The sequence below is a fragment of the Staurois parvus genome, unplaced genomic scaffold, assembly GCF_062004578.1.
Source record: "Staurois parvus isolate SC_StPar_1 unplaced genomic scaffold, SC_StPar_1.0 ptg000196l, whole genome shotgun sequence".
Lineage (NCBI taxonomy): Eukaryota > Metazoa > Chordata > Amphibia > Anura > Ranidae > Staurois > Staurois parvus.
The window spans coordinates 3,900,288-3,924,942 of record NW_028317992.1 but is presented as its reverse complement, the minus strand read 5'-3'; the positions used below and the strand labels follow the sequence as shown (position 1 = coordinate 3,924,942).

Genomic DNA, 24,655 nt, shown 5'->3' with positions numbered 1-24,655 from the left:
TACTGTGATGAGAAGAACGTTCCTTACACTTGTGGTCATTGCGAAGAATTCTCCCCTTACAGATAGCTAAAAAGATCAATGGTGTCTGTGGGAACGTATCTGCGATGCAGAAACTGCTCATTGCTAAAGAAACCCCTAGCAACCTCTGGAGGAACTGTAGGGTTCCACAGAACCCTGGGTGAGAAACCCCGATATAGACATTTATGATTTCAAGGGTTACATAGTTACTATGTAACCCTTGAAATAACCTTTTGGTCTCAGGGAACCCCTGCTAAAAATTACTATATCTATCACTCATAATACATTACTGTGATAAGAACGCTCCTTACACTTGTGGTCATTGTGAAGAATTCTCCCCTTACAGATAGCTAAAAAGATCAATGGTGTCTGTGGGAACGTATCTGAGATACAGAAACTGCTCATTGCTAAAGGAACCCCTAGCAACCTCTGGAGGAACTGTAGGGTTCCACAGAACTGTGGGTGAGAAACCCGGATATAGACATTTATGATATCTCTCAGTGAACAGATTGCTCACCTCCCATCATCTGAAACTCAATCTTCCACATCATCCTCCTGGCTGCAGGGTTCACTGCCTGTTCAGTCTCTGGGATTACTCTAATCTAAACATTGTAGTCTGAACCAAGAATTTGTTTCATAGTTTTCAGTGCTCGAGTTGCAGTGATAGGAACAGTTTCCAGGCATAGAGACACAGAGAGGCTGAAAAAAATGTCTTATGTCCATTTGAGGTCAATCTTTAAAATAAAGTAATAACCCTTACATCCTCACAAAGGCCAAATTGTTGTTTAGTTCCCTTTGGATGCACGGGACCAGGGAGCAAGTGGAGATCACTGGAGTTGTGGTATCTACTTAAGTGGTTTCCAGCTTCCAGGGGCATCAGTTAGGTATATACAGTTGTGCTCAGTTGACATTTTGGCATTGCTACTGAAAATATCACTGATCAGGGCAAAAACTGTCTTTTATTTAACCATTTGACGCCCGGCCTATGGCCAAATGGCGTCCGTAAAAATGTATTAGCTTTCCAGGAGGCCGCCATATGGTGTCCTCCCGCACATGCGCAGTTTGCGCGCTTGCAGAGCCACGCAATTTGTCACCGGCAGTGTACCTCGGACATGGCCGATGACAGATCTGAGTATCGGCCCCCGTTGCTGGTACCATGTGACCTGCTGTGACCAATCACAGCAGGTCACATGACAGTTGTATACAATGGATGGCTTCATTCATGCCATCCATTGTATACTAGTGTCTAGCTGTGAATGGTCACAGCTATTCACATGCACATGTCATGTGATTAGCTGTGGCCAAATCACAGCTATGCACAAACAAAAAAAAAAACCCTGAATGAATCGACCCTGTCATTCAGGTAAATGCTTGCTTATAGCAAAGCAAATTGTGTGAAAAGAAAAAAAATACTGATCACTTCCCCAAAGTAGTACAATGTTACTATGGTAACATTGTACTACTTTGGACATAGTGAAATATGAAAAAAAAATCTTAAAAAAAAAGAAAAAAAATTTAATAAAAAATTTAAAATAAAAAAATATATATATATATATATTTTTTTTTCACACTGTCACCAGTCAGTGTCCCTGATCACCGCCATGCCAGTTATATGATGACGCTGTACTGCACTGGTGACAGTATGTAAAAAAAAAATAGTGAAAATATTTTTTTTTTTTTCATTTTCCGAAAAATTATGACAAAAAAAATACAACTTCAAAAAACTCGCCATGCCTCTTATGAAGTACGTCGGACTGTCTACTCTGCAAAAAGGGGTCATTTGGGGGATATCTGTACTATTCTGACATTCTTGGACCTCAAGAAATTAGATTGGCTGTCAGTACTTCAGGATTGATCAATATTCAGATCTATACCATAGTTTGTGAACTCTATAACCTTCCTACAAACTAAAAAATACATCCTAATTTGGGTTATTTTCACCAAAGACATGTAGCAGAATACATCTCGGCCTAAATTTATGAAGAACAATTATTTATTTGCAAACTTTTATAACAGAAACAAAGAAAAACGTGGTTTTTTTTTTCAAAATTTTCAGTCTTTTTTGTTAATTTAGCAAAAAATAAAAACCCCAGCGATGATTAAATACCACCAAAAGAAAGCTCTAGTTGTGTGAAGAAAATGATAACATTTTAGTTTGGGTACAATGTTGTATGACCGCGCAATTGTCATTCAAAGTGTGAGAGCGCTGAAACCTGAAAACTGGCCTGAGCAGGAAGGGAGTAAAATTGCACGGTATTGAATTGGTTAAGGATAGTGATCATATGAAACCATTTATTACCACATTATTGTTTGGTTATTTTTTAAAATCATAATAACAGAATTCTCCCCAATGGCCCGGATCAAACATTTACATACCCTGGAATGTTTGGCCTTGGTACAGAAACACAAGGTGACACGCAGGTTAAAATGGGAATTGAAGTTTAATCTCCCACATCTGTGGCTTTTTAAATTGCAATTAGTCTCCGTGTATAAATAGTCAATGAGTTTGTTAGCTTTGACATGGATGCACTAAGCAGGCTGAGCAATAGGGAGCAGAAAAGAACTGTCAAAGGACCTGCCTAACAAGGTAATGGAACTTTATAAAGATGGAAAATGAAATAAATAGATATTCAAAGCCTTGAATATGCCAGTCAGTACTGCTTAATCACATATTAAGAAGTGGAAAATTTGTGGATTTCTTGAAGCCTTCAAGCTAAGGTCAGGTAGACCAAGAACAATTGCAGCCACAATTTCCAAAAGAATTGTTTTGGATACAAAGAAGAAGAAGAACTCACAGATAACATCAGAAGAAATACAGGCTGCTCTGGAAAAAGATGGCGTAGTTGTTTCAAGGAGCACAATACAATGACATTGAACAAAAATGAGTTGCATGGCTGAGCTTCCAGAAAGAAGCCTTTACTGAGCCAATTCCACAAAAAAGCTTGGCAAGGGCATGTCTAGGTGTTGTTGGGCATATTGTAACTGGGCTTTTTTGTGATAGAACAGTACTAACTGGCTTTGGATATCTTTTTGTATTTTTTCCATGTTTATAAAGTTCTTTATTACGCAGGTCTTTTGACAGTTTTTTCAGCTCTCCATGGCTCAGTATCTAGCCTGCTCAGTCCATCCATATGAGAGCTAACAAACCCATTGGCTATTTATACACAGATACTAATTTCAAATCAAAAAGTCACAGATAAAACCACAAACTATTCCTAATTTAGTGTAGAAACATTAGTGCAAAAGATATATCTATTCTCAATTAATATAAAAAAAATCAAAATTATGTGCAAAACTATTTTTTAGTGCATAAGTAATTTAAATAATTACATTTGTGAATATAAAAAAAAAAAATGATTAAAGAAATATCAAAGAAGGAAACATATTGGATATATGAATTGGACTGTTTAAAACCAAAAGGTATGAATATAGATATTGAGCTTAATTGTTTTTTGACAAACTTTTGAAAGAATACTTCTTGGATATTCTACATGCTTTGGTTTTTTTTTTTTTTTTTTTATATTCACAAATGTAATTATTTAAATTACTTATGCACTAAAAAATAGTTTTGCACATAATTTTGATATTTTTTGATATTAATTGAGAATAGATATATCTTTTGCACTAATGTTTCTACACTAAATTAGGAATAGTTTGTGGTTTTAGCGCATTCCTTTATTTAAGTTGTAGCACTAAGAAATTTATTTGGTTTCTTTGAGGTGGAATTGCTGCTTTAAAGTATTAAGGGTGTGGCGCTTTTATTACACTTGTGAAAAAGTCACAGATGTAGGAAATTAACCTTTAATTGGCATGTTAACCTGTGTGTGTCACCTTGTGTGTCTGTACCAAGGCCAAACATTCCAGGGAATGGAAACATTTGATTATGGCCATTTGGGTGATTTCTGTTATCATTATGACTTAAAAAGGAGCCAAACAACTATGTGATAATAAATGGCTTCAATGATCATTATCCTTAAGTAAAAGACAGTTTTTTGCACTGACCAGTAATATTTTAAATATAAATTCCACAATTTCAACATTTCTGCCAGGGTGTGCAAACTTTTGAGCACAACTGTACATAGTTACGTTGGTCCAAGTTGGACCAACGTAACTATGTAAGAATATACCATACTTGAAATTCTTCTTTAAATCTGTAATTATGTGACAGAATGATTTTAATAAATAAACACATAATATTGAATGCATCCATCAATCTCAGGTTGCAGAGAGTGCTTGGTTTTCCAATACAGCACATCACTGCCTGCACAGTTTAGGTAGTTCTGTGTAACTGATGTTAAGGTGTGTTCTTTTTGGATGGTGAGCAAGAAATCCAATGATAGTGCTTTTACACGTTGCTCACAAAATGTTTTAATTCTTCAAATTTATCATAACCACAGCACCACCTGCCTGGAGTTTGCATGTCCACCCTGTGCCTGCGTGAGTTTCCTCCGGGAACTCCAACTCACCTGTATCAATTAACAGGTGCTGACAATATAGAAATCACACCGACAATCAGTTAAAATAGTGAAAAATTGACTCAACCTTTCTGTTGTGTCTCTCTGTATGCCACATGGAGCCCGGAGAAGAGAAAGAGCAGCAAAGAATTGTCTGAGGATCTGAGAACAAAAATTGTGCAAAAGCATGGACAATCTCAAGGTTACAAGTCCATCTCCAGAGATCTTAATGTTCCTGTGTCCACTGTGCACAATATTGTCAAGAGGTTTGCAGCCCATGGCACTGAAGCTAATCTCCCTGGATGTGGATGAAAGAGAAAAAATATCAAAGATTGCAATGGATTATTCGAATGGTGAATAAAGAACCTCAATCAACTTCCAGACAAATTCAAGCTGACCTTCAGGCACAGGGTACATCTGTGTCACCTCACACTATAAGTCGCCATCTGAATGAAAAGAGACACTATGGTAGGAGACCCAGGAGGACCCCACTGCTGACACAGAAATATGGTAGGAGACCCAGGAGGACCCCACTGCTGACACAGAAATATGGTAGGAGACCCAGGAGGACCCCACTGCTGACACAGAAACATAAAAAAGCCAGATTGGATTTTGCCAAAACTTACCTGAGGAAGCCAAAATCCTTTTGGGAGAATGTGCTGTGGACAGACGAAACAAATTACAGCATTTTGGTAAAGCCCATCATTCTACTGTTTTTAAAAAAAAGCAATGAGGCCTTTAACCACTTCCTGTCCAGACACTTTTACTCCCTTCTGTCAAGGTCCTACCTTTCCTCAGAGACTGTGTTGCTCCATGTGCTGGCATCCATCTTAAGTTCCTGCAAAGCATGGTGGGAGTCTTTATGCTTTCAGGCCTCTGCGGTTCCTCCTCCAGTAGGGTGTGGCTGATCACATTTAAGCCTGCTGTCTGCAGTTGCTCTTTGCATTCGTGTCCTGTATGTTCCTTTGCAGTAAGCTCTTGTTCTGTTCTCGTTGCTCTCCTGGTAACCGACTCGGCTTGGACAAGACTATTCTCTGCTTTATCCCATTACCTGACCTCCCGTTGCTGAACCCAGCCCGTGACCTGAGTATTCTTGTCTACCGTCTTGTACTGTTTGCTCTGTTGTTATCGACCCGGCCTGTCCGACCACGCTATACCTTTTCCATCTGGCTCCCACCAGCTGTACGCCATTGGCGGTAGTCGTTACCGCAGCTGGGGTTACTCCGGGGCCGCGACCTGGTCTCAGGCTGCGTCAAGTCCATCCACACCATCAAGGGCCCTGGTGAAGGGCAGCCTGGGGCTTACACTCCGTGCCCTGAGGGACTCTGGTCTGTGAGTAGCGGCTGTCGTCAGTCGCTGCGTGACCCTACCATTAGGCCTGCCTGCCCATTCCACCACTCCTGCCCTGACACCTTCCTGTCCAGGGAAATTTTCAGCTTTCAGCGTTATGACACTTTGAATGACAATTGCGCGTACATGCAACACTGTACCCATATTAATTTTTTACCATTTTTTTGAGACAGATAAACCTTTATTTTGGTGGTATTTATTCACCTTGAAGACATCAAGTGACGAAGCACGTTGGGCCTGGCCTAGTGGACGTGACGTTGGAACGTTCCTCCCAGCTGTCGGCTGTGAGATCGCGGTGCAGGAGGTTCGTCCCTTGGTTTTTCCCTTGTGGATGTGGCATTATAGAGGCTGTCATTACTGGTGTTGGCTAGACACCTTCCTTGTGAGTGCAATACTTTATTAATAAAATTTTACTGGTTTTACTGCACCATCATATCTCTTCTGATTCCTCAAGCTTTGCCCATGTTATTGGAAGATCATTTGCTGCTTAGCTGTTCCATATGTGCTGATTGGATCACTATTGGTTGCTGTTCCTCTACTGGGATATCCTGCAGATCATCGCTCCCAGAGCAAAATGCTATCATGCTGGTTTATAATATAATCAGCATATAGCTCTGGTGAGTGTATTAATTTCATCTGGTGTCGGATTTGCACATGTCTGTGTGTTTTCAAGATTGACATTAAGTTGATATTGGACTATCACTGTTATGGTGACTGGACTTATGTTTATATTTATGAATTTATTTATATTTTTATTATTTATCCTTGCATTTTTTGTGAATAATTAGCGCACTTTTTATTTGTACACTATTTATTTACCGCTGGGATATAAATTTTTTTTTGCTATGTAAATGAAAAAGTCCAAAAATTTTGAAAAAAAGTGTTTTTCTTATACAATTTTGCAAATAAATAATCTTTCATCATAAATCTTGCCCACAATGTATTCCGCTATCTTTTTAGTAAAAAAAAAAAATAAGCCAAATTAGTTTATAACCAAAAATTATAATTTTTAAACATTTTTTTAAAATTTATATATTTTTTTTTATCTTATAATTTTTTTTTCTTTACATACTGTCACCCTAGCAGTACAGTGTCACCATGGTGACACTACTACTTGTGGGGGGTGATGAAGATTTTTTTTTTTTTTTTTTTTTTTTTACAGTGATTGCTTTTACACTCATATAGGATGTAAAAGCAATCATTTCTCTTTCTCTCTATCTGCATTCTTGCAGCCATTGAGAACTACTGAGTGAGCTGGGATTGGTCACAGCTTGTCACATGGTACAAGACTGTTGTGAATAGCCTTGTACCATGTGACCTCTGTGATCATTCACAGATTTCACGCGTAGTAAGCAATGATGTCACAAGTGACATCTTGCTTACTACTTTGCATGTGATTACTGATTGGCCAATCAGTGATCACATGATCGGGACCTCGTATAGAGGTCCCGTCCGACGATCGGTGTTTCACTGTATCCGGAGGACACAGCGGGCACTGGATCGCGGTGCTGCGTGCTCCCAGGAAGTGTGCACAGCTAGAAATGGCAACCCGCCCCTGGAGTGCCACCGTCCTGCCGTTTATAAACAGCAGGCGGACGGCAAGTGGTTAAAGAAAAGAAAACAGTCCCTACAGTCAAACATGGTGGAGGTACACTGATGATTTGGGGTTGCTTTGCTGCTTCAGGCACTGGATGTCTTGACCGTGTGCATGGCATTAGCAAATCTGAAGACTACCAAATAATTCTGGGAGGCAATGTAGGGACTAGTATCAGAAAGTTGGGTCTCCATCAGAGGTTATGGGTCCTACAGCAGGAAAATTACCCAAAGCACACATCAAAAAAGCCCCCAGAAATGGTTTCAGACAAAGCAATGGAGAGCACAGAACTGACTAGGAATGAGTCCAGATCTCCATCCCACAGAGCACCTGTGGAAAGATCTCAAAACAGCAGTTGGGAAAAGGAACCCTTCCAATCTGAGAGACCTGGAGCAGTTAGCGAAAGAAGAGTGGTCCAAAATTCCAGTAGAGAGGTAGAAGAAACTCATTGATGGTTGCAGGAAGCCATTGATTTCAGTTACTTTTAATTGGTGTGCTACCAAATATTAAATTGAGGGTGCCAATAATTTTGTCCAGTTCATTTTTAGGGTTTTGCGTGGAATGTGTCAGATCTGGCTTTTTGTTTCTACACTTTTTTGTGTCATACCGATACAAACAAAAGAAATAAACATGAGAATGCTGAAACATTTGTAATTGCAACAATTTTCTGGGTAAAGTGGTGCGTTATCTGACAGAAATGCAGGGGTGCCAATATGTTTTGCCATGACTGTAACTACAAAAACACATGAAAAAAGGGAGCATCAGCTTCATGCTGATAAAACCTCATAAAATCTTTTTCTTGGAATGAGACTTGTGGAAATAAACTCACAAACGTAAAGTATAGGTGCAGTCAAAATAGAAAAAAAAAATAAAAGCCAGCAGCTACAAAAACTGTAGCTGCTGACTTTTAAAAAAACCAGCCCTTTTAAGAACCTGTCCCTTGATCCTGTGGTGTCCTCACACTGGCCTCCTGTGTCCCCAGCTCCGGCATCTTCAATGTGGGCACTCGACTGTGAAGCTGCAAGCTGTCCCTGTTTCTCACAGGTGCCAATCCTTAATGGAGAGCGGGGGACGAAGTCTTAAAGCAGAACTTCTCCTTTTGGGTGGAGCTCTGCTTTAAGTAAAAACAGGCACATCAATGATCCCACGGTCCAGTGTGATTTATAGGTGATGCCCATAAGCATTGAGTGAGGCCAACATGTTTCCAGGCCAAAACCTTCTTCATCAGAGCTCTGATGAAGAGTGCTCTGCCCTGGTAACGTGTTGGCCTTGTGTATGGGCATCACCTGTACATTGCTGTAATAATCGAATCATTGATGTGCCAGTTTTTATTTATGTTTGTGTATATTTCCACATGTTTCATTCCAAGAAAATGGTTTTATGGTAATGCATGAGGCTGAAGTGTCTTCTCTTTATGTGTTTTGCTGTAGCTTTAATATGTTTTATTTTTGATTAGCGGCTGGATTTTTGAAGAGCTTTTGGTGCCCGTGTTTGTGTTTTACTTTTAAATTAGCACATCTCATACACTTTATTGCCAAAAGTATTGTCCCAGCCCTCCAAATCATTGGATTCAGGTGTTCCAATCACCTCCATGGCCACAGGTGTATATCATCAAGCCCCTAGGCATGCAGACGGCTTCTACAAACATTTGTGAAAGAATGGGTCGCTCTCAGGAGCTCAGTGACTCCAAGCGTGGTACCATGATAGGTTGTCACGTGTGCAATAAGTCCATCCGTGACATTTCCTTGTTACTAAATATTCCACGGTCAGCTGTTAGTGGGATTATAACAAAGTGGAAGCAACTGGGAACAACAGCAACTCAGCCACCAAGTGGTAGGCCACGTAAAATGACACAGCAAGGTCAGCGCATGCTGAAGCGCACAGTGTGCAGAAGTTGCCAACTGTCTGCAGAGTCAATAGCTAAAGACCTCCAAACTTCATTTGGCCTTCAGATTAGCACAACAACAGTGCGTAGAGCTTCATGGATTGGGTTTCCATGGCCGAGCAGCTGCATCCAAGCCTTACATCACCATGTGCAATGCAAAGTGTCGGATGCAGTGGTGTAAATCACTCCGCCACTGGACTCTAGAGCAGTGGAGATGTTTTCTCTGGAGTGATGAATCACGCTTCTCTGCCTGCAAATCCAATGGATGTGTCTGGGTTTGGCAGTTGCCAGGAGAACGATACTTGCCTGACTGCATTGTGCCAAGTGTAAATTTTGTTGAAGGGGGAATTATGTTGTTTGGTTGTTTTTCAGGAGTTGGGCTTGGCCCCCTAGTTCCAGTGAAGGGAACTCTTAAGGTGTCAGCATACCAAGACATTTTGCACAATTTCATGCTCCCAGCTTTGGGGGTACAGTTTGGGGATGGTCCCTTCCTGTTCCAACATGACTGCACACCAGTGCACAAAGCAAGGTCCATAAAGACATGGATGAGTGAGTTTGGGGTGGAGGAACTTGAATGGCCTGACCTCAACCTGATAGAACACCTTTGGGATGAATTAGGGTGGAGACTACGAGCCAGGCCTCCTCCCCCGACATCAGTACCTGTCCTCACAAATGTGCTTCTGGAAGAATGGTCAAACCTTCCCATAGACACCCTCCTAAACCTTGTGGACGGCCTTCCCAGAAGAGTTGAAGCTGTTATAGCTGCAAAGGGCGGGGCCAACTCAATACTGAACCCTACGGACTAAGACTGGGATGCCATTAAAGTTCATGAGCGTGTAAAGGCCAGCCGACCAATACTTTTGGCAATATAGTGTAGCTTTGAGATAATGATTAACTCCCTTGGCGTGATAGGAAATAGGTGGAATAAGAGTGCGATGTGGTTTATGACTTACATAAACATCTACTTAGAGTGGAATGTCAATATTAGAGAAGAGTGGGAAAAGCTATGCTACATCTCAGTGCTCTAAGACACATATTACTGTAGATTAACTTCTCCTATTAAGGGCTGAGCTAGCCATACATCTTTAGATTTCTCTCATTCAGCCCATGACCTGAACAATAGATTCCTCTATTAATGCTAAACAGTGTGGATGGAGGAATCTGCACTACCAAGTATTGTATTCAGACAGCCACACCTTCTTTTCTGGAATCTCCCCTCCGGCACTGTCTGCTCCTTCTTTCTGAGGGTGTCCCCATAGTAAGCCATATGCTATAGGGGCACCTGCACGGACGTGCTTCCATAGACACAGGGGAGAGCCCACAGGATTTAACTGACAGCAACAGGAACCTACAGGTAGTCTGGAGTTTTTTTTTACCTGTAGGCCCCTTTTACACGGGCGTTCCGCTTTTTCATCAGTTCAGTCATGTTTTTCCAAGAAAAAATGGATCAGTTTACATCCGTTATTCATCCATTGTCATCCATTTACATCCATTTTCATTTGTTTACATCTGTTTTTCACCCATTTACATCCGTTTTCTCCGTTTACATCCATTTTCATCCATTTTTTTGTCAGTTTACATCAGTTTTTGTCCGTTTACATCCGTTTTCTTCCGTTAAAAAATGGATGTGGACATTAACAGCTGTAAACAGATGATCATCCGTTTACATCCGCTAGTCCATAGAAATAACTTTGTGTATAAGCTAAAAATAAATGAACATTAACCACTTGACCTCCAGAGGATTTACCCCCCTGAATGACCAGGCCTCTTTTTGCTACTCGGAGCTTCACTAATTCAACTGATAATTGCGCGGTCATGCAATGCTGCACCCAAACGAAATTTATGTCCTTTTTTTCACACAAATAGAGCTTTCTTTTGGTGGTATTTGATCACCTGTGTGCTTTTTATTTTTCACGCTATAAACAATAAAAGGCCAAACATTTTGAAGAAAAACGATATTTTTTACTTTCAGCTATAAAAAATATATAGTAAACTCAAAGTTGGTTATAAATTTAGGCCAAAATGTATTCTGCTCCATGTTTTTGGTAAAAAATTCCAATAAGTGTATATTGATTGCTTTGTGTGGAAGTTATAGCGTCTACAAACTATGGTATAGATATTGCAATTTACGCCATTTTTTTGCTATACAGCGCTGCGCTAGTTTAACGGACAATTGCGCAGTCATGCAATACGGTACATACAGTTGCAAGAAAAAGTATGTGAACCCCTTGGGATTACGTGGAGTTTTGCATGAATTGGGCATAAAATGTGCTCTGAACGTCATCTAAGTCACAACAATAGAAGAACACAGTCTGCTGAACATAATACTACACAAACATTAGATGTTGCCATGGTTTAATTTTTAGTTTTTTTTTATACTAATAATGGTGGCGATCAGCGACTTATGGCGGCAATCAGTGACTTATGGCGGCGATCAGCGACTTATGGCGGGACTGCGGGACTGTGGCAGACATTCTGACACTGGGGGGGTACTGACTTGGGGTCACTGACATCCCCAGTGACACCAATACAGTGATCAGTGCAAAAAAAAAAACACTGACACTCTACTAATGGCACTGGGGAGGAAGGGGTTAAGTTTATTTTCCAGGGAAAGGGTTAACTGTGTGAGGGGAGTGTTTTACTAGGGGGCGGGGGGGTGTGTGCTGCAGGGAACACCGCTGATCGGGAGACAGAAACTCTTCTGTCCCGATCAGCGTGTCCTGGAGCTGTCAGGGAACTGCCAGAAAGCACAGCTACTGCAGCTGTGCTCTCTGACAGCGATTGCCACCGATCGCGGGGACATAGTAACGACCAGCTGTGACCCGGCGACTGACATCCGCAGCGGGACAAGTAGGGCGGCGGTGCGCCTCGCGCGCGCCCCCTACCTGTTTACAAAACGCACGTTTTAAAACGTGCTTTCGCCCAGCTGTGCCGCCCTGCCACCGTATTTATACAGTGGCTGGACGGCATGTAGTTAATATATCAAATAAATTGACAGATTGATAAATTAATCCATTAATAGCTTACAATATCGCGCCAAACTGATGTGATAAACATCAAATTTCAACAAAATAGTGATTAGAGCTGCTATTTTAAAACAATAAAACAGTGTATAAATAAATGGAAAATACCATAAATAGCGCTCTCAAACTATATATACCCATAAATAATAGGGAATAATTAAAAATAAATCAAATATATAAGTATATAAATATAAAAAAATATATATAAAAACTGCCACCAAAGAAAATAAAAAGTGCCAAAAACAGTGAAATATCAAAAAAAGTCCATAATAAAGTGTAGTCCATATATAATTTTCTTCAAACGGTATATACTATTATTATACAGTATTTATAAAGCGCCAATAGTTCGCTCAGTGCTGTACATTACAAAGGGGGACAGAACATGTGACAGAACAATACCAATACAATGCAAAACATGAGGGGATCGAGGGCCCTGCTCTTTCAAGTTTACAATCTGGGAGGGAGGGGATGGTGGCACAGGAGAGATAACTGTGGGGATGGATATATTTGCCACAACCGTGAATTCCTTTGTGCCCAACACCCCATCAAAGTGCTAAGTCACCAGATGCTGATGTTTTAATCAGCATATCTCTCAAATATCAGTAGATATCAAATATCGTGCGGGCTGCGTTTTCAGAAGAAGTGCAGGGACTTCTTCCCTGCGTGTCACGGGGCACGGGAGTCCATTCAAATGAATGGGCTCTTGTGCCCGTGCAAAGCGCAGCCCGCACGTCCACATATATGTGAACCAGGGCTACTACATTTTATATATATTTTCTGGACTACATTTATTTCACTTTATATGGTGCACTTGACATTGTATATTTTATTTCGCTGCACTTTTATACCATGTTAAATGGACTGCTGTACATTTCCGTAAAATGGTGCGGAAAACGCATAGGTGTGAACCTAGACCAGGGGTCTGCAACCTTTAAGACATAAAGAGCCACTTGGACCCGTTTCCGAGAGGGAAAAAAAGACTGGGAACCGCAAAACCATTGCAACATTTAAAACAAATCCAACACTGCATATATTGCAAAAAGCGCTCTGGTCATGAAGGGGGTTTAAGGGCCCCATAAGCAAAGGGTTAATCAGGGCCACAGTGTATCAACATAATCACAATCATAGCCTTAGGTCAGTGGTGGGCAACCTTTTTTTTCAACTGAGCCAAATCTCGCCAAAACCACGATTGAAATTTATTTTGAGAGCCACATTTTTAAAACTGAAAATACATCCCCCATATAGTAATTCATCCCCCATATAGTAATTCATCCCCCATAGTAATTCATCCCCCATTTAGTAATTCATCCCCCATATAGTAATTCATCCCCCATAGTAATTCATTCCCCATAGTAATTCATCCCCCATAGTAATTCATTCCCCATATAGTAATTAATCCCCCATATAGTAATTCATCCCCCATATAGTAATTCATCCCCCATATAGTAATTCATCCCCCATAGTAATTCATCCCCCATATAGTAATTCATCCCCCATAGTAATTCATCCCCCATATAGTAATTCATCCCCCATAGTAATTCATCCCCCATATAGTAATTCATCCCCCATATAGTAATTCATCCCCCATATAGTAATTTATCCCCCATATAGTAATTCATCCCCCATATAGTAATTCATCCCCCATAGTAATTCATCCCCCATATAGTAATTCATCCCCCATAGTAATTCATCCCCCATATAGTAATTCATCCCCCATAGTAATTCATCCCCCATAGCAATTCATCCCCCATAGCAATTCATCCCCCACATAGTAATTCATCCCCCATATTAATTAATCCCCCATATAGTAATTCATCCCCCATAGTAATTCACCCCCCATATAGTAATTCATCCCCCCTATAGTAATTCATTCCCCATATTGTGTCAATTCACTTACCTTTGCTCCGCGCGTTCCTCTCACCGTGTTCCCGCGCCGTTCCGGTCTTCAGGGCGGACTGTGAGAGGAGAGGAGTTTGTCACGCTGCCCCGCCTACATCCTGACAGCCAATGTTTGCCACGCTCCGCGGGCCGGATTAAAAGGTCCGCCGGGCCGTAGTTTGCCCATTGCTGGGCTAGCTGCAGAGTCCTTACTTTTGGGGTGGCCGCCCGAGAGGAGGGAGGGGAGCAGGCGCACGGCACAAAGAAGAGCCGCAGCAAAGGTGAAAAAGAGCCGCATGCGGCTCTGGAGCCGCGGGTTGCCGACACCCGACCTAGACTAAAGGATTTTTTTCAAAAGACCAGTCTCTTTATTTTTTACAAAATTTAACCCTTTAGTGAATGGGTAGGTACAAGTACTCATTCACAAGAGGGAGAGGGCAGCATCTTGATCCTTTCTTGATCCAATGCTTTACATTGCAGAGGAGAAATGTGGGGTCCATAAAGAGGACCTGTCACTAATTATTTCTATCACAATGGATGCATGCATTCCTTGTGATGAGAATAAAAGTGACTACAATTTTTTTTAAAAGGAACAGTGCAAAAAAAAAAAACATTAAATAATTTTTTTTTAAAACGTTTAAAGTCCCCCGTGCGCACGTAGTGGTGAATGCATACGTAGACCATGCCCACATATGTAAATGGTGTTCACACCACACACATGAGGTATCGCCACGAACATCAGAGCAAGAGCAATAATTCTAGCACTAGACCTCCTCTGTAACTTTACACTAATAACCTGTAGAAATGTTTAAAGCGTCACCCATGGAAATTTTTAAGCGTGACATGTTGGGTATCTATTTACTCAATGATTAAATGTGAATAAAATAGTCCCAGCAAAGGTGACTTGGAGTAAACGTGCACACTAACCAGATGTGCACATTAAAAGTGCAATGTAGAGATCATAAGTCTCATGGGGTAATCATCAGAGTAGAAACGATGTTCTCTTGGTCAGAGAGGATCCCCGGGTGGTGCAGAGCTGGGCAGGAAGAGAAACTCTTTGACAACCAAGAACAGAACGATGATCCGCCTGAAGAAAACGACTTCTCCACTGGGCAAAAAAACTTATCTGAAAAAAGGTTGCTCCCCACGGGGGGTCAAGAAAAGATGCCCACAGTCAAGCACTGCATAAACAATTTATTGTAATAAAAATGACAGTAGCAGAGGGGATGCATCCACAAAAAAAACAAGCAAGTACAGACAGGACCAACCATCCTGTCAGATGTAATAGTCGCCGGAGCTCCACGATGCCCCGACGGCGCAACGTCACGGCATACGTAGGCTTCTCCTAGGAGGAGCCTACGTACGCCGTGACTCCGCGCCGTCGGGGCATCGTGGAGCTCCTAGGAGGAGCCTACGTACGCCGTGACGTCGCGCCGTCGGGGCATCGTGGAGCTCCGGCGGCTATTACATCTGACAGGACGGTTGGTCCTGTCTGTACTTGCTTGTTTTTTGCTCGATGCATCCCCTGGATGCATCCCCTCTGCTACTGTCATTTTTATTACAATAAATTGTTTATGCAGTGCTTCACTGTGGGCATCTTTTCTTGACCCCCCGTGGGGAGCAACCTTTTTCAAGATACTTTTTTTGCCCAGTGGAGAAGTCGTTTTCTTCAGGCGGATCATCGTTCTGTTCTTGGTTGTCAAGGAGTTTCTCTTCCTGCCCAGCTCTGCACCACCCGGGGATCCTCTCTGACCAAGAGAACATCATTTCTACTCAGATGATTACCCCATGAGCCTTATGATCTCTACATTGCACTTTTAATGTGCACATCTGGTTAGTGTGCACTTTTACTCCAAGTCACCTTTGCTGGGACTAATTTATTCACATTTAATCATTGTGTTTTTTTCATATATGTATGATAAATTTTTAGCGCTGCACTTTTATATATATTATCTTGTGAGGATTTTTGTTGGTTGTCCTGTGTGCCTAGCTGCTTTAATTTCTAGAAAAAGCGCTCACTTATTCCTTTACTTTATCTATTTGCTCGCTGTAGCATTGTCTTACATATTTTACAAAACAATTGGGGTATATATTGTTTTTTTTAATCAAAGTGTATTTTTTTCGAAAAAATATATATTCATTTTTAAAAACTGCGCATTTCGGTTTCTGTTTTCGGCCAAGTGCATTTTGAATTTTTGTTTTCGGCACCAGAATTTTCATTTCGGTGCACCACTAGTTTACATCCGTTTTTTGTCTGATCTGGGTTTTTTAACGGATACGGACAGTAACGGATGTAACAGATGATTATCCCTTTACAGTTGCAAGAAAAAGTATGTGAACCCCTTGGGATTACGTGGAGTTTTGCATAAATTGGGCATAAAATGTGCTCTGAACATCATCTAAGTCACAACTATAGAAGAACACAGTCTGCTGAACATAATACTACACAAACATTAGATGTTGCCATGGTTTAATTGCATATAACATGTAAACATTCACAGTGCAGGGAGGAAAAAGTATGTGAGGCCCTAGCTTAATGACTTCTCCCAGAGCTAATTGGAGCCAGGAGTGAGCCAACCTTGACTCCAATCAGTGTGATGATATTGGATGTGTTGCTGGCAGCTGCCCTGCCCTTAAAAAACACACACCTGTTTTGGGTTTACTGGTTTCAAGAAGCACTGTCTGATGTGAACCATGCCTCGCAGAAAAGAGCTCTCAGAAGACCTACGATCGAGAATTGTTGACTTGCATGAAGCTGGAAAGGGTTACAAAAGTATCTCCAATAGCCATGATGTTCATGTGTCCACGGTAAGACAGACTGTCTACAAATGGAGAAAGTTTAGCACTGTTGCTACTCTCCCTAGGCGTGGTCGTCCTGTAAAAATGACTGCAAGAGCACAGCGCAGAATGCTGCATGAGGTAAAGAAGAATCCCAGAGTGTCAGCTAAAGACCTACAGAAATCTCTGGCACATGCTAACATTTTTGTTGACACATCTACAATAAGGAAAACATTAAACAAGAATGGAGTACATGGGAGGACACCACGGAGGAAGCCATTGCTGTCCAAAAAGAATATTGCAGCACATTTGAAGTTTGCAAAAGAGCACCTGGATGTTCCACAGCACTACTGGCAAAATATACTGTGGACAGATGAAACCAAGATTGAGTTGTTTGGGAAGAACACACAACACTACGTGTGGAGAAAAAAAGGCACAGCACACCAACATCAAAACCTCATCCCCACTGTAAAACATGGCCGAGGGAGCATCATGGTTTGGGGCTGCTTTGCTGCCTCAGGGCCTGGGCGGATTGTTGTCATTGATGGGAAAATGAATTCCAGAGTTTATCAAGACATTTTGCAGGAAAACGTACGACCATCTATCCGCCAACTGAAGCTCCGCAGAGGATGGGTGATGCAACAGGATAAGGACCCAAAGCATACAAGTAATTCAACAAAACAATGACTGCAACAGCACAAAATACGCCTTCTGGAGTGGCCTAGTCAGAGTCCTGACCTCAACCCGATTGAAATGCTGTGGCATGACCTTAAGAGAGCGATTCACACCAGACATCCCAAGAATATTGCTACACTGAAACAGTTTTGTGAAGAGGAGTGGTCCAAAATGACTCCAGATCGTTGTGCAGGTCTAATCTGCAACTACAGGAAACGATTGGTTGAGTTTATTGCTGCCAAAGGAGGGTCAACCAGTTATTAAGTCCAAAGGTTCACATACTTTTTCCTCCCTGCACTGTGAATGTTTACATGTTATGTGCAATTAAACCATGGCAAAATCTAATGTTTGTGTAGTATTATGTTCAGCAGACTGTGTTCTTCTATTGTTGTGACTTAGATGACGTTCAGAGCACATTTTATGCCCAATTCATGCAAAACTCCACGTAATCCCAAGGGGTTCACATACTTTTTCTTGCAACTGTACATCCGCTAGTCCATAGAAATACATGGGTGTATACTGATAGATGAAAAACGGACATACGGAACGCCCGTGTGAAAGGGACCTTATGAATGTCTTCCAGTTTCGGGTGCGGGAGAAGCACAGGGATCGGTCCAGCACTTGGCCCCCAGCTGCAGCTCCGCAAGTGAATGATACACAGTCTGTTCTGGGGGGTGTCGGTGAGCCATTCAAGCGCCCTCAGGCAGAGTTTCTTCCTGCACATCACTACCTTCCACCAGCATCCTCTCCATTCAATTGTTGAGCCCAGGGCTCCTGCCCCTTCGCCCCTCCCTTGTCCCGGCCCTGAACAGGTACAACCTATGTAGGATGATTTGTTTCATCTCTGTGTATCACCTGAGGCCAGTCACTGGGTATATAGAAGGGTTTACAACCACTTTGACCCTTGCACTGAAGAGGGAAGGGGCGCAATGCAACAATTCAACTTTTACTGTTGCCCAGAGTAGGGCTTTAAAGTGTAACTCCCCAGCAGAAAGAAACATCTGCAAAAGATCAGCTTTCTGAGTACATAAAGGACAGAATAGACGATTGTTTGTTATGGCAGTAACCAGCGATACCTGACAAAATACATTTCTGTAGATAGAGCCATTTATAAAATGTTGACAGCCACCATTGCTGGTACATTCCTAACAAGAGAACTCCTGTTGGGGTTTCATTGTGTGACATGTAGAATAAATGTCAGCCTGTAAATGTCATGCTTGTTATTTCTTTGTAACTGTCATTCTTTTCCTTCGAATTCACCGTACCAATGAACTCCAATGTGAACAAATGTACCGTATATATTTATAAAGCAGCAACTCTGACATTCAGCAAATATTTTCTGAAGGTGAATCTACGGGGTAGATCCACTAAAGGCAGATAAACTGTGCACAGGTGTGCCAGAGCTTAGTCAATAAGGTACAACTTCACTTTACAAAGAATGCCCAATCACATGCAAGGAAAATAAAAAAACAGCATATTTGCTAGTACATGATTGGATGATGGAAGCCAGCAGAACTTAATTTTTATTTACTAAGTTCTGGAGCAACTGCAGGGTGCCTAGTCTATTTGCCGTTAGTAAATTACCCCCTTTTTGTCCATCGATGGATTTTTCAGCAGTAAATGTATGGTGACAGTCACATTCACTGCTTTAAAAATAGACCCCTTAGTCTGCACTCAGATTGGTGCAACTTGTCATGCAAATTTTTTTTTTTTTTTTAATGGATGAACTGGATGGACTTTTGTTTTTTTTCAGCCAGACTAACTATGTAACTTTGTAACTATAAATGAAGTGCAGCGCTAAAATGTCAAATAAATAGCAGATAAGTGGTAGATAAATGGATAAAAATTGTCTAAAATATATCTAAATGATATGTAAAGATGACAGCTAGTCCATTATAGGTGATTATATAAACCTCAAATAATATGGATAATAAAAATGAAATTCATAAAAAGTTTGTTCAATTAATAATTGTCCACTTGACTAAATGTGGTAAGTGGTACCAATAATAACTTCCACAACAGCAGATGACTCCAAAACCAGTGACAGGGAATATATGGCAAAAATGCGCACTCACCGACCGCACATAGAATATGCGCATATATGTATTTATCTCCACCGGATGGGGTGTTACCAGCCTGCAGATGGTGGGCTTCCTTCAGGAAAGAGACGTCATCAGGTTTGGGTGTAGTACTGATCTGCTGGATCCAGAGGTCTCCTTTAGGTAGTCTGGGTGTGCAGCCTGGGTACAGGGCTCCCTCCTCTGGATGTTGGATAAAGGATGGCTCTGTGGATTTAACAGCTCCTCCAATCAGGAGCAAAGAAGAGGGGTGCCTATAGTGTAGTACTTCAGTGTATTTATTGAATAAACTTAAAATCATAAGTAAACAAATAGGTGGAGGTACAGTACACAATTATGTGAAGGAATGCAGAGTACTGCAGCTCTGACCTCAAGCAAGATGGCCGCCGGACCTCCTCGTGGTTGGCCTCCCTTCTGACGATGTGCCTTAGCACGAAAGGCCTAAGGAGGAGTGTGACGTCACCGCCGCCGAGACCAAGTTCAGGTTCAGGTTCAACTTACATAGACATCTGTGCATGAAGTCGCACAGATGTCTTCCAAGTCGCACCTGAAGTTAAACTGACATCCAACTTTGAAATCGTGCAAATTCAAGGGAAGTCGGATTTGGTGTGACCAAAGCCCTACTGTATGTCTGAACAGAACATTTACAATGGGAAGAAATGATATGAGCAGGGGCGGACTGACAACTCATGGGGCCCCAGGCAATAGGGGATCATGGGGCCCCTGTGTCCTTGCCCAAACTCAAAAAAGCCTATGACAAAGGTACCAGGGGCATCTCATGGGGCCCCCTACTGACCCCGGGCCCGAGTTTCCAAATGGTCAGTCTGCCCCTGGATATGAGTTATGCCACTGATTAGGACCTGTATGCTATCTGGTGCATTTGTGGCTAGACCAAGCAGTCCAGAGCAGTCCTCCCTCTAGTGGCTAATTGTATTCATACCAGCTCTGCCACCCCGAGCCTCAGAAACTGAAATCATTTTTAAAAGCTAAGTTCACTTTTTTTTCCTTCTAAATTCCAGCTCCCCTATGTACCAATATAGCATTAATATACTTCTTTTGCAGCAATAATAAAGCTTTCTATTATTATTATTATTATACAGGATTTATATAGCGCGGACAGTTTGCTCAGCGCTTTACATTATAGTGGGAGACAATACATCAACAATACAGTTCAATACAAGAGGGATAGGAGCAGGGGTGAACTGACAACACATGGGGCCCCGAACAATAGGGGATCATGGGGCCACTGTGTCCTTGCCCAAACTCAAAAAAGCCTATGAAAAAGGTACCAGGGGCATCTCATGGGGCCCCCTACTGACCATGGGCCCTCAGGCAATGCCGAGTTTCCAAATGGTCAGTCTGCTCCTGGATAGGAGGGCCCTGCTCCTTGGAGCTTACAATGTAGGAGGGAGGGGTGAGTGGTACAATAGGTAAAACTGTGGGGGATGGAGTGGTTGGAAGAGTAGAGGAATCCAGTATTAGCAGAGGGCAGGATAGGCTTCCCTGAAGAGATAGGTTTTTAATGATCACCTAAAGGTAAGTAGAGTAGGTGATAGTCTGATAGATTGGGGTAGGGAGTTCCAGAGGATGGGTGACGCCCTGGAGAAGTCTTGGAGACGAGTATGGAAGGAGGAGATAAGGGAGCTAGAGAGTAGGAGTTCTTGTGAGGAGCGGAGAGTACGGTTTGGGTGATATTTGGAGACAAGATCGTTGATGTAATTTGGAGCAGTGATATAAATGGCTTTATATGTTATTGTTAATGTTTTGAATTTTATCCGATGGGCAACTGGGAGCCAGTGGAGGGATTGGCAGAGAGGGGTGGAGGACACTGAGTGGAGGCCAGTGGAGGGATTGGCAGAGAGGGGTGGAGGACACTGAGTGGAGGCCAGTGGAGGGATTGGCAGAGAGGGGTGGAGGACACTGAGTGGAGGCCAGTGGAGGGATTGGCAGAGAGGGGTGGAGGACACTGAGTGGAGGCCAGTGGAGGGATTGGCAGAGAGGAGTGGCAGATACAGAACGGTTAGTAAGGTGGATGAGTCTGGCAGCAGCATTCATGATAGACTGAAGGGGGGATAGCCTGCGATGAGGTAGGCCAATGAGGAGGGAGTTACAATAGTCAAGGCGAGATATAACAAGGGAGTGAATGAGTTGCTTAGTGGTTTCCGAGGTTAGGAACGGGCGTATCTTGGAGATGTTGCGGAGGTGAAGTCTACAAGATTTGGACAGTGATTGGATCTGGGGCTGAAAGGACAGATGGGAGTCTAGGATTAAACCTAGTACCCTGGCATGAGGGGATGGACTAATGATTGTGTTATCAATATTTATGGTGAAGTCAGTGGAGGGGGCATGGGCTGGGGGGAATACTAGGAGCTCAGTTTTGGAAAGGTTGAGTTTGAGGAAGTGGAGTGACATCCAAGCCGATGTCACTTAGTAGGCTAGCGATGTGGGTGGAGACTGAAGGGGTGAGGTGAGGGGTAGACTTTCTACTTATCCTACGCAGCCATTACTGCAGTGTCAGTGCTTGTTGTATAAAACAACTTCTTCATTACTTCCTAGACGGACATTAGGACGTGAAAACTGTTAAGACACAGGAAGGAGTTCACCAGCTGACCTCATTAATACACACATCTGTCCATCTACTCCAGTAGATTGCTCCCACTCACCTCTACCAGTGCACATTTTTCCAATGCAATCATTGATCAACGTTCTCATTAAATACACAGCCATAGATGGTTCATTTGGCAGAGTGTGCAGGAGCTGAACGATCACATAACATTAAAATAAACTTGTAAAGTGACACAGCGCAAATGATAATAAAATCTGTGAAATATATATATTTATATATATATATACAGTCAGGTCCATAAATATTGGGACATCGACACAATTCTAACATTTTTGTCTCTATACACCACCACAATGGATTTGAAATGAAACGAACAAGATGTGCTTTAACTGCAGACTGTCAGCTTTAATTTGAGGGTATTTACATCCAAGTCAGGTGAACGGTGTGGGAATTACAACAGTTTGCATATGTGCCTCCCACTTGTTAAGGGACCAAAAGTAATGGGACAATTGGCTTCTCAGCTGTTCCATGGGCAGGTGTGTGTTATTCCCTCATTATCCCAATTACAACGAGCAGATAAAAGGTCTAGAGTTCATTTCAAGTGTGCTATTTGCATTTGGAATCTGTTGCTGTCAACTCTCAAGATGAGATCCAAAGAGCTGTCACTATCAGTGAAGCAAGCCATCATTAGGCTGAAAAAACAAAACAAACCCATCAGAGAGATAGCAAAAACATTAGGCGTGGCCAAAACAACTGTTTGGAACATTCTTAAAAAGAAGGAACGCACCGGTGAGCTCAGCAACACCAAAAGACCCGGAAGACCACGGAAAACAACTGTGGTGGATTACCGAAGTATTCTTTCCCTGGTGAAGAAAACACCCTTCACAACAGTTGGCCAGATCAAGAACACTCTCCAGGAGGTAGGTGTATGTGTGTCAAAGTCAACAATCAAGAGAAGACTTCACCAGAGTGAATACAGAGGGTTCACCACAAGATGTAAACCATTGGTGAGCCTCAAAAACAGGAAGGCCAGATTAGAGTTTGCCAAACGACATCTAAAAAAGCCTTCACAGTTCTGGAACAACATCCTATGGACAGATGAGAACAAGATCAACTTGTACCAGAGTGATGAGAAGAGAAGAGTATGGAGAAGGAAAGGAACTGCTCATGATCCTAAGCATACCACCTCATCAGTGAAGCATGGTGGTGGTAGTGTCATGGTGTGGGCATGTATGGCTGCCAATGGAACTGGTTCTCTTGTATTTATTGATGATGTGACTGCTGACAAAAGCAGCAGGATGAATTCTGAAGTGTTTCGGGCAATATTATCTGCTCATATTCAGCCAAATGCTTCAGAACTCATTGGACGCCGCTTCATAGTGCAGATGGACAATGGTCCAAAGCATACTGCAAAAGCAACCAAAGAGTTTTTTAAGGGAAAGAAGTGGAATGTTATGCAATGGCCAAGTCAATCACCTGACCTGAATCCGATTGAGCATGCATTTCCCTTGCTGAAGACAAAACTGAAAGGAAAATGCCCCAAGAACAAGCAGGAACTGAAGACAGTTGCAGTAGAGGCCTGGCAGAGCATCACCAGGGATGAAACCCAGCGTCTGGTGATGTCTATGCGTTCCAGACTTCAGGCTGTGATTGACTGCAAAGGATTTGCAACCAAGTATTAAAAAGTGAAAGTTTGATTTATGATTATTATTCTGTCCCATTACTTTTGGTCCCTTAACAAGTGGGAGGCACATATGCAAACTGTTGTAATTCCTACAACATTCACCTGATTTGGATGTAAATATTAGAGATGAGCGAATTATTCAAAAATTCGATTCGGCTGATTCGCCGAATTCGCGGAATAAATTCGATTCGAGGCGAATATATTCGCTGCGAATTTAACATGTAAAAAGGGTGTTTCTAGGCTTCAGAGAGTCTTTATATTAGTGCAGAACACTGTACCTTTAATTTAAATGCCCTTGGAGTCTGCTGGGGAAGAGAAATAATACTGTCAGTCAGTATGACATGCAGATGAGTGCCGTCGATCTTAGAATCACCGCACACTTCACTCATTTGGGCAGTCACGGGGCCAAAACCAGAGTGTGGAGCCACAGTGTGGCGGTGGAGGCAGCAGCAATGGGAGGCCATACAGCACCCTATGACAAAATGGAACCCACCAGCAGTGTGAGGAGACCTGAAAGTGGCACATGGCAGAGTGTGGCGATGGAGACAGCAGCAATGGGAGGCCGTACAGGGACCCATGACACACTCTGGACCTGGCAGCAGCATGAGGAGGCGGTACAGGGGCCCATGACAGATTACGGGCCTGGCAGCAGCATGAGGAGTCGGTACGGGG

At 42.2% G+C, this 24,655-nt stretch overlaps 1 long non-coding RNA gene across 1 annotated transcript in view; it reads right to left on the bottom strand.

The window, feature by feature from the left end:
• LOC149461634 (uncharacterized) overlaps positions 1–19,948 on the bottom strand; it is a 28,112-nt gene extending 8,164 nt beyond the window's left edge. The window contains exon 1 of the long non-coding RNA XR_016312815.1: positions 19,731–19,948. This is a non-coding gene — a long non-coding RNA (uncharacterized LOC149461634). The remainder of the gene's footprint in view (positions 1–19,730) is intronic.
• Positions 19,949–24,655: the final 4,707 nt, after the last annotated feature.